Below are 12,264 nucleotides of genomic sequence, written 5' to 3'. Positions count from 1 at the left end.
TGTGAGATTTCTCAGGCAAGAATCCTGGAGTGGGTTGCCATTTCCTCCTCCAGGGGATCTTCCTGACCCAGGGATCAAACCCACATCAGCTGTGTCTCCTGCACTGCAGGCAGATTCCTTACCCACTGAGCCACCTGAGTCAGTTACCCCAAGAATGGAGATAAAGGCCACAAAATTTATTTCACAGAGTTTAACATTCAGTCTTGTGGGTAACATTTTATTTTCACATTGTTTTCTCTTTGTCTAATTTATGTTCTTATATTTATTCATTTTCTCCTTTCTACTTTCATTAGGTTAACTGTTAATTCTGTTTTCTTTCTCTAACTTATTGAACTGGATATTTAACTCATTAATGTTACCATTTCTTTTATTCTAGACTTCTTTTTAAACATTGTTTAAGTTGCATCCTACAAATTTGGGTAAGTAACATTTTGATTATAACTTAGTTAAAAATTATCAAGTCACCATTTTAATGTATCTTCTTTGATCATGGATTACTTAGAAGACTTATTTCTACTTTTCTATTCTATAGAAAGCTTCAATTCATCTTTTACTTTTGTTGTCTAACAATTGTGTTTAATTAATAAAACGGGTTCTGTGTAATTCTCATTCTTTAATGCTTACTGAGACTTTGTAAAACCCAGTGTTGTAACTGTCCTTTATTTGTTTATAAAGACTACGTATTAGCTAATTGTTGGGTGCAGTGTTCTCATGTTGTATGCTCTCTACTCCCATAGTTGGGACAACCTCTAACACTCCTTTCCCCTTATCTCTACTTTCTGCTTTTGAGCCCAGGGAGACTGGGTTTATATCCCAGTTTAATTCCCTAGTGAATTGTTACTTTTCTTATTATATAGCCATCCTCTTTATAACTCTTTGATTTTTGTTGTTTATTTTACATTATAAATTTTTACTTTTTGAGGCCCAGTTCACATATAGCAAAGTTTACCCTTTATATGGTATTTAAGTCCTGTGTTTTAACAAGGACATAGTAATGTAACCACCACTTAATCAAAATGTATAAAAGTTTCACTGCTCCTCCAATCCCCTTATTTTTCTTTGTAGGCAACCTGATCTCTCACCCTTAGTCCTTAGCAACTACCACTATTTTATCTGTCACTATACTTTGCCTTTCTAAGAATGTCACATAAAGGTAAACATACAGAATTTTCACTTAGATTAATGAACTTGAGGTTCATCTATGCTGTTGCTTGTATCAGTAGCTTGTGCCTTTTTGTTTCTGAGTAATATTTGATTATATGCATTTATCATAATTAGGCATTTACCTATTGATTCACTGCAATCCCTACCAATAGTATTTTTCACAGAACTAGAACAAAACATTTCACTATTTGTATGAAAACACAAAAAAACCCAAACAGTCAAAGCAATCTTGACAAAGGAAAATGGAGCTGGAGGAATCAACGTTTCTGATTTCAGACTATACTTCAAAGCTACAATCATCAAGACAGTATGGTACTGGCATACACACAAAAAAGAAATATAGACCAATGGAATAAAATGGAAAGCCCACAGATAAGCCCACACGCCAAAGGGCACCTTATTTTCGACAAAGGAGGAAAGACTACACAATGGGGAAAAGATAGCCTCTTCAATAAGTGGTTCTGGGAAAACTAGACAACTACATGTATAAGAATGAAACTAGACTACTTGCTAACACCATGCACAAAAATAAATTAAAATGGATTAAAGACTTAAATTTAAGGCTATAAAATAAAAGCTCTTAGAGGAAAACAGGAAGTACACTCTTTGACTTAAATGACAGCAAGATCCTCTTTGATCCACCTCCTAGAGTAATGGAAATAAAAACAAAAATAAACAAATGGGACCTAATTAAGCTTAAAAACTTTTGCCCAGCAAAGGAAACAATAAGACTAAAAAACAAGCCTTAGAATGGAAGAAAATAATTGCAAACAAACAACTGACAAAGGATTAATCTTCAAAGTGTATAAGTAGCTCAAACATCTCAAAAACATGAAAGCAAACAGCCCAATCAAAAGAATGTGCAGAAGACCTAAACAGACATTTCACCAAAGAAGACATTCAGATGGCTAATAAACACAAGAAAAGATGCTTAACATCACTGATTATTAGAGAAATGCAAATCAAACACTAATGAGGTAACACCTCACACTAGTCAGAATGGCAATCATTAAAAAATCTACAAACAATAAATGTTGAAGAGGATGTGGAGAACAGGGAACCTTCCTGGGCTGTTGTTGGGAATGTAAATTGATATAGCCACTACCGAGAACAGGAAAGAGATTCCTTTAAAAAACTAGGAATAAAACTACCATATGACTCAACAAACTTAACTATTGTGCATATAGCCTGAGAAAACCATAACTGAAAGAGACACATGTATCCCAATGTTCATAGCAGTGTGCATGCCTGCTAAGTCACTTTAGACCCTTTGTGACCCTGTAGCCTATAGTCTGCCAGGCTCCTCTGTCCAATGGGATGCTCCAGGCAAAAACTCTGGAGTGAGTCACCATGCCCTCCTCCAGGACATCTTTTCAACCTAGGAATCAAACCCAAGTCTCCTGTGTCTCCCGCATTGGCAGGTGGGTTCTTTACAACTAGCACTACCTGGGAAGCTCCATTCATAGAAGCACTATTTGCAATAACTAGGACATGGAAGCAACCTAGATGTCTATTGACAGATGAATGGATAATGAAGATGTGGTATCCACATCTTTATCCATTCACCTGTCAATAGACATCTATATATACATACACACACACACACACACACACACACACAATGGAATATTACTCAGCCATCAGAACAAATCTGAGTCAGATATAGTGAGGTGGATGAACCTAGAGCCTGTTATACAGAGTGAAGTAAGTCAGAAAGAGAAAAACAAATACAGTATATTAACACATACATATGGAATCTAGAAATGGTATTGATGAACCTATTTGGAGGGTAGGAATGGAGACGCAGATATAGAGGACAAACATGTGGACACAGTGGCATAGTGAGAGAATGGGACAAATGGAGAAAGCAGCATAGACACATATACCCTACCGTGTGTAAAACAGATAGCTGGTGAGAAGCTGCTACATAACACAGGGAGCTTGGCCTGGAACTCTGTGATGACTAGAGGAGTGGGAAGAGGGGAGGGGACAGAGGCTCAAGAGCTGACATATGTATCATTATGAGGGAGGTGATATATGTATCATTACGGCAGATTTTTGTTGTTGTACAATAGAAATCAACACAACATTGTAAAGCAATTTTCCTCCAATTAAAAAATAAAGGAAGAAAGAACGAAGAAAAGGAGAAACTATAATTTTATATAGCCAATGTTTTCAAAATTTAAAGAAAGTTTATGTTGTTTTCTTCTCTATTTCTTCTTATTGCATAGATATTTCCTCCAGGTTCATTTTCTTACATTTTACACACAGGTGCTTCATATACCAGAGCTGGTAATCCTAATATGTGAGAGTCTATAAATGTTGTTCTACTGAATTTTGCTCGTTTCCTTGTGTGTTAAGTCACCTTTCATTGTGCTTTCATATCTGGTGGTTTTTATCCACACGGGAATCCTACGAGGCTCTGACTTTGCCTCTGCGAGGCACTAAGGGAAAAGACTGTTTAATGATTTGTGGCCAATTTAGCTCCCCCTAAGTTTCAAGTAAGAGTTTACATTCAGCTACTGCACATTACAGCTAATTCATGAGACTTACCTAGGCCTTAGAATTGGTGTTCTTAGAACACAGTGTTCTGGGCAACCAGTACAACAAATATGGCATACAAATAGAAACCTATTTTATACCTCTGTGCATCTTTAAGCTATAAAAGATGATTCTCAATATCTTGAAAGAGCTATTACCCCTGCCAGAGTTTATAGTTCACTTCCTAGGAGCAGCTTAACACTTTACACAACCTGTCTAATCATATTTTACACAGGAGTTACCTAGCACAATTGAATACATAACAGAAGAAGATATTTAAGAGATTGCACAATGCAGTTACAGAAAGAAAAAAAAGAAAAGAAATGACCCATCCAAACTCATATATCCATCTGGTAGTAGAACATAGACAAAGACTCAAGTTGGTTTTAGGTGAAATGTGTTAAGTGTTTCAACAGATATGAAGATCCTATGAGCTCATCTCTTAGATCTGGACATCTGTAGCCAAAGGAATCAATTCTCACTTAGTTTTCTGCCTTCTTCCCTTTTCCACATCTATTATCTTACTCCGGACTCCTCATTAATATGGATGTTTAGGATCTAATTATATTTGTTACAGTGTTAAACTAGATAAATTTGTTTCAAATATTCTTTGCTGGTTTTGAATTTTAAAGATTATAAATCTAAATCTCGTTACAGTGCAATAATATGTTTATTTATATGTACTAGAGTACCACACTAATCTTGAATACATTAATTTGTAACATCATTTGAGATGAGTTGAGCTAGAGTTCACTTGTGTTCTACTTGTGAAAAATGCATTTTGGAGCAATTGGATGGCATTTGCAAACTTTAAGAACTGTAGTTAAGCCACTATAAAAGATGAAATTATTTTTAATTAACATAGAGAATCTATTTTTGATAGTTTGCATACTAATTATGAATCTTATCTTTCCAATAAAGGAAGTCATGGATATTCAGTAAGGCAAAGCTTTGTTAAACTGGTTCAGTCTGTGTGGCAGATGAATTTTTTTAATTAAAAGTATCAAAAATTAAGGCATTACAAATTCCAAACCTGCTCCAATTTTTCATTTAACTGGAAAGAATTAGAAGGGTGCGCTAAGATTTTGAAAAGTTATATTGAGAATTCATTCATAGTCTTGGAGAAGGGAAAGGCTACCCACTCCAGTATTCTGGCCTGGAGAATTCCATGGACTGTACAGTCTATGGGGTCACAAAGAGTCAGACATGATATATATATTCATAGTCTTACAAATTAAAAGAACAAAAACAGTGATAGAAACAGTTTGTGCATGTCTTTAAAGAAGCTAGCTTGGAAAAAGAACAAATTGAATTAAACCAAGTCTAACCCTGTGAAATGGAGAAGAATGAACCTTGAGAGTTATCCAATTGCTAATTATCTCCTCTCTCCCTCTTTTATATGGAAACAATTACCACTGTTGGTTCTTTAAAACTCCTCTCATGAGCCACTTTTTGTAGGCAAACTCCTGACTCAAGGTCTCAACTGACACAATTAGTCTGTTTTTCCAAAATACCAGCACAATCTCTATCATAGCACTTCTCACATGACAATTCAATAGTTGGTTCACATATCCAGACATCACATACCTAATCCTCCCAAATTATGGTCATTCAGTCTTAATTTGCTGTCTTTGTTCTCCATATTCTTATTCAAACACACAATGCAGCACAGAGCGGGCACTTTACACATATGTGGGGCATATAAGTAGCCAGAATTTAAAATTCAGTTCCTTAGACATAGACTGCAATTCTAGAAATATTCTACATATTGAACAAATTGTATCAGAACAAATATTCATATACCTTATTTTATAGGGAGTCTTTTCAGAGGAACAAAAAAGCGTATTCTAAATAGTTACTTTTAAAATTTATATGTATTTTGTTTCAATACCTTTGATGCGTTCCATAAACATGGCTAAAACCTTTACAAATTTCATACAATTAAGTAACTCTGACTCATTGAGTTAGAGAATGGAGATTACACAGGTATAAGAAGTGAGAGAAGAAAGTCAATGAAGAAGAGGGAAGAAAAGAAAGCAGAGATATAAAGCATTCTTTAAGCAACTGAGGAGGAGTCAGTATCAATGCAAGTTGAATGTTATATGGATCCTGAATTCCAGGAGTTAAAGTCCTTATGTGAGAACAAAAGATGAAAAGTAACTAACATGTTACTAAGGCCAAGGCAGGGAAGAAAGCTACCGGAAATTCACTTCTGTACCCACTGTGCTCCCAGCTGATAGATGACGACTAATAGGAGGGTTATAGCTGTTATTCCTGGTTGGCCACTTAACAGGCAATCAGCATAAGGAAAGTCATTTAAGCATGCTCACTTTCTGAAGTAGTGCTACCATGCAGAATACAGAATTATAAAGACTTAATATTGAAAAGAAAAGTATACATTGAAAAGGCCCAGTATAAGGTAGGAACTCAATTTAAGTTTTTAGATAGTGTGGTGGTATTCTTTCTCTTTTATTTTGGATAATAATAGACTTCTCCATATTATCAGAAACACTCAAACACTTTAAGAATTAGAATATTCTTTTATGTTCTCACAGAATTAAAGTTCCTTTTGTGTGCCCTACATATATCACCAATTCCATGAAACACCAGGACTAAGTGTTAGGGCTGCCTTTGGGTCAGAAAAGCTGGAAAGGAATAATTGCTTCTCAAGTTCCAGTTCACCCCCAAGTATCTGCGCTACTTTGCTTAATGGTGGAGGAAGTAAGTGATTATGTTTCCTCTCTGTTCTATGTTGAAATATCATAATTAATACATCTGTGATATTTGGGACTCCTGCTGTCCTGAACACAATTATTGAAATCCAAATTCAGATGGCTCTTCGATTCTAAATATACAGTTGCTCTTCCCGTTGCTTCCATTACTAAGGAGATAGATAATAGAACAGAGGGAGGGAAGCACCGTAATCTAAATTAAACAGAAGTGAACTACGCAAAACATCTTCAGTAGGGATTGCCCTCCCACCTGATATGATATTGAATAATGCCAAAAGCATATGGTTAAGGGAGAAAGGAATTTGAGATTCAGCTGACTATCCAACTGTAGGCTGAGACTTCTTTTCTCTTTATTTTTCACGCGATAGGGGAGTACAGTTGATTAACAACGTTGTATTAGTTTCAGTATACAGCAAAGTGATTCAGTTACACATACACATGTACCTATTCTTTTTCAAACTCTTAGGCTGAGATTTCTCACGTCCACTTACATACAGGTAAGCATGTGCTCATACCTACAGAGACACCCTAACAAACACACATGTGGATGATCTTACTAATACATTCAAAGACATGAGTAGAGTAGGTAAAATTGTGAGCAAGTGAGTAGGAGGCTGGACAGGGAAGCAAGAGGGTGGGTAGGTGACGGATGGGGATCAAGGAAAATGATAGATAGTGCAAGGAAATGTGAATGGGCTCCACAGAGACCAAAGCTTGCTAGTGTGCAACATGTTTTAACTTAGAACATGAACACAATCAGTTGTAAGAGCCAGAGGGATCACACCACTTTTCATGAGTGAAAATTCTAAATTTATCTGTGCTATTTGGAGTCATCATATACAGCCATGTTGGTCTTCCCCAGGTGCTGTCTGTCTGATACCAACTGAAACATTTAATTTAAAAAGACTACATCTGGTGATTATTTATTTTCCCCATAAAATAAATAAATCCTTTTTTTGTACCAAAGACTATTCTTCTGTACCTAGTAGCAAATGCATCAAGCTTTTAAATGGCAGTATCTTGAAAGCATTCATCACATTCATTATCCAAGTGCTTCCTTTGCCTCTTGTTGCCCGTTAGGCTGGAGCACCACTTGACACGCCACTTGACATCTCTGTATATCATGTCACGGGGATATAAATGTCCCATTTGAAACAAATCAGGAGTCATCATCTGCCAATTAAAAAGTTCACTAGAACTCCATCTATGATATTCTACCATCTCACCATTGGGAAGGATGTACAGTGAATATTTTGTAATTTATAGCATCAAGAGATTAATTTTATAGAGAACAGAACATCATTCTGACAGCTGACTTGTTGCTGGGACAGTGTGGACTCCCTCTAAATCAGCAGGCTCCGGAGATCTTCTTAAGATAAATACAGTGGCATGACAGCCCCAGGAGCTCTGCCAAGTAGTCTGGCCCCATGAGAAGTGACCCTGCCAATGTGGAGAATTTCTCAACCAGCCTGTGCTATTAAACAGAGGTGGAAGAGCTGGCACCGCCGGATGAATTGTTTTCATCTTTGGGGCTGGCCTTACGCATCCCCAGGGCTCTGGTTCTATGAGTTAGCAAAAAGGAAGGCCTGGGGAGATCGTATTTTCTAATTGCCTCCTATTCTCCTGGAGCCTGAGATGACTATACCAGTGATGGCTTCCTTAATACCCTTGATTTTTCCAGACACTGGCATCAACAGAATTCCTAGAATAAGTAACATTTAATAAGTGCAAACTATTTGCTGAGTAACGTGCTAGTCACTTCACCCACAGCATGTCATAGAGCACTAAAGGTCATTCTAACAAATTGCCATTCTTGGATTCATTCTACATGTGAATCCTCGACTTTCTGAGGCTCAGAAAGGCTAAATAACAAAGTCCATCTTGACAGTTAAGTGCAGGACCAGGATTCAAATCCTGTCAAATGACCATCAAATCACGGAAACTTATCACACCAGGCCTTAACACAGGAGTTCATGCGGAATGCGGTCTGTGTGTGCCTGCACAGCTGCCCGCTGCAGTACATTCCAGACTGGGAACCATCTCAAGGGCAAGTCTGGAAGGAGGCCGTTTCAGAGTAAACACAGGGCATCTATTTCCCTGGCAGATGGCTGTCTTCGTGAATCTTCCTTCCAAGGGTGTAACTGTGTTGGGAGGGATGTAGATTTTCATCAGGCAGGAAAAGTCATGGCATAATCTGAGGAGGTGTCTGTTTTCTGGCAAATCTTGCTTCTCACCAAGTGTAGTCTCAGAGGCTGGAGATGAAGGTGAGAAGAATGTTCTCTCATTTCTTTCCTCAGGAGGATTGAGGGCCAACTTCCTGACTTGGAGGCAAGACAGTTTTTCTCTACAACCACACTCCAGCCGCTGCAATCCCAGTGTGCCTGCTTAACACATACTTCTTCAGAGTTGTATCATTTAAGAAGAGAGCAAGTATGAAATTTCGGGAGTCAGAGTGGCACTTTTAGAAGTAACACTGTTCCAAGGTTCCAATATTTTTAAAATAGGGTGTCAGGAAGAAACTGAGAAGGAGGGGATTAGCTGCTACTTTTAACTGTGTTTTCAGTAATGGTGATGCTGAAAACCTTCAGTTCTGTTGACTTCACCCCCTTGGTGTGTGGAAATTTTGCTTAATTAAGTCCTTGTCTCAGAATTAGATGTGAAGCAGTCTGGGCTCCCACCTACCCTGAGCACCATGGCCCATGGCCTGCCTCTACAAATAAGGATAATATCGGTGACAAGAGACACAAGCTTTTCCTCTGCATAAGGACGGATGTTAGGCATGCCACACATTTCTTCAAATGAAACCTCCCTGTAATCAATAATAACACAGAGGAAAGGTAGTTAGGTAGGTTTAGGAGGGCTCTCAGGGCATATTTCCAGTATAAAATCATCCGGCTCTTAAGGAATCCTTGACTTCTCTGATAATATAACAAGAAAACCACAGATAAAAATACACAGAAGGAAAAAACAAATTGCAAAAATGATAAAAAATAAATAAAAATACCAAGAAAGAGAACATTTTTTTCTTCTTGACATTTCAATTCTTAGACTACAGAATATATATTAAAGATACTAGAAAGTATCTGGGAAATAATGCATTTTAATCACCACAGGAAGAGGATGGGACTTCTTTCCTTCCTTCCAATTTAATGTAAAAGCTCTGAGGGAAAGGATTGTGTTAGCTTCTCTTCATATCTTTAGCTAGCAAGTTTCTCATACATGATAGGCATTAAAAATACTTATTGAATTTATTGCATTAAATTGCCTTAAGTCACACAGAACAAGACAAGAGGAGGCTGGATGGAGCCTGGATTTTTTGATAACTAGCACTGTGATTTTCTCATCACACTACATGTGCTGTGCTTAGTCACTCAGTTGTGTCCAACTCTGCGACCCCACGGACTATAGCCCACCAGGCTCCTCTGTCCATGGCGATTCTCCAGGCAATATACTGGTGTAAGTTGCCAGGCCCTCCTCCAGGGATCGAACCCAGGTCTCCCGCACTGCAGGCAGATTCTTTACCATCTGAGCCACCAGGGAATCCCAAGAATACTATATAGTCACAACTAAAAGAAAATAGTATACTTATATGTTGAATACTATGCAGATTTGAGAATCTCCAAAGATATGTTTTGATGATGGTAATTTGATTTCTGCTTCCTGAACTTTAGCACATCATGAAGCAATCACTCATATTTTATAAACTGCCACCTATATTATACAATGATACAATTTATATATACAATTATATATAAATTATACAATTTATCTAATGATAAAATGTGTACGAATCTTTAAAGCACCAAATCCTTATAGATACTAACATTATTGATGAACTTTCTGCTCATGGGATTTTAGGTATCACCATAGTTAGATGGGATGAGTCAAATTCCTTTGACCAATGAAGCTTCTTGTATAACCTCATAGCCAAAACCTGAACACTTAGTCTTTTCAGTTTACCACAGGACCTTAAACACCATAGACTTACTAAAGTTACATGGAGAAACCAAAAGTAGAATTTCACAAAGATCAAAGGAAGGAAAGTTTTACAGAGAAGGAAAGGCAATAGCCTTTATTAGCAAGAAAAATGGGTGCTGGTAACTGAGACGGGGCAAAGAAATGATAGGGACGGTGTTAGGCGACCTGGTAGAAGCTATGGAGAAGGGTCAGGGCTTGAATAATAAAATACATTAGACTTAGTCTTAGGAATCATTCCATTAAACACCTTTAAATTACCTGTGAAGATATTGAGAACAGAGACAAAGAGAAAGAGCAGAGAGACAGTCACTGATAGAAAAAGGGCTGGAATTACACTTGTTTTCGCACAGGTTTGCTAAGCAGTTACCTGAAAGGCAGTGGCAACTCAAGGGCCAGGATATGCAACAAACTGTTAGAGGTTTGGGGGCTTGGAAGAGAAGGACAAAGTTGTGACAAAGTGAGTGGTTGACTCTAGAGGAGGAAAATCCTATTGTTTGGTAAGAGAGGTCAGCAGGAAGGAATAAACACAATGGAGGCAGCTTAAGACTGAAGATTTTTAAAATTGTTTTCTAAACAGCCTCTAATTTTTCAGACTTACCTGAAGCCAAAAGCTCTTTTGAGATGACCACACAGTATAGTTCAGTGAGTGTGGCACCAGGGCCGCGCTTTACGGGCAATCATCCAGTTTTCTAGGGGATGAGATGACAGAACTGAAAGCAAAGTATTTTCTGTCTGTGAACAAATTGGATTACTGTCTGGCAAATCAGTGACTGAGGCCCGTCTTCCAGAAGCTCTCAGATTTTCTACTGAAAACAGAAATAACACTGGTGCTTGATGCCTCTAGTTTGTAATTACAGAGTCACTCAACGGCTACATGTTCATGTGGTATTTTCAAGGGGTCTTTGCACTCTCATGCATGCCCATGTTTGACAGTAATAGGTAAATTATAAACAGCTTTTAACTTGCTATTTAATGTTACAAATATGGCCTTAACATAGGGCAGCATAACTAGACCCTGCTTTAGAGCTTTCAAACACAAACAGATAGAACTTCCCTGATAGTACAGTAGATAAGAATCCATTTGCCAATGCAGGGAACATGGGTTCAATTCCTGGTGAGGGAAGATTCCACATGCCACAGAGCAACTAAAGTCCATGAGCCACAACTACTGAGCCCATGTGCCTAGAGCCCATGCTCCATAGCAAGAAGCCAATGCAATGAGAGGCCTTTGCACTGTAACGAAGAGTAGCCTTTACTCGCCGCAAGTAGAGAAGGCCCACACTCAGTGACAATGGCCCAGTGCAACTAAAAATAAATAATGAAAGTAACCAAAGTTGGATTTTATTCTACCACTTCCCCCCCTTATCTATAACATGAGGATAATAACATTATTTACTTCATAGTGTTACTGGAGAAACTAAACAGTATAATATATATATAAAGCACTAGCTCAGTATGGGCTTATAATAAACAATCATATTATTATTGTTGTTGTTGTTATCAGTTTTTATTTGAACACATATTTGTGGGCTTTTTTACACAATCTAAGAAAACAATAGAGAAATGAGACAAAATAACAAGTACCCACTGTGGGCCATATGAATTATTGCGCATGATTTCATTCTAATCATCTCAACAGTGTATCAGGTAAGTTCTGTTGTTCCTATTTGGATGTGAGGTCCAGAATGCTATATTTAACTTGCCATAAATGCATTCAGCTTGTAAGTGGCATATACAGGATTGGAAACCAAATCTGTATCCATTTTAAATAAATTACATGAGTAATTCTTCTTGTTTGGAAATTAGTCATTTGGAGTGAAAGTAGAAGAAGGTTCCTATGTGTCCAAGT

The sequence above is a fragment of the Cervus elaphus genome, chromosome 18 (genome assembly GCF_910594005.1).
Source record: "Cervus elaphus chromosome 18, mCerEla1.1, whole genome shotgun sequence".
NCBI lineage: Eukaryota > Metazoa > Chordata > Mammalia > Artiodactyla > Cervidae > Cervus > Cervus elaphus.
This window is presented reverse-complemented; position numbering follows the sequence as displayed.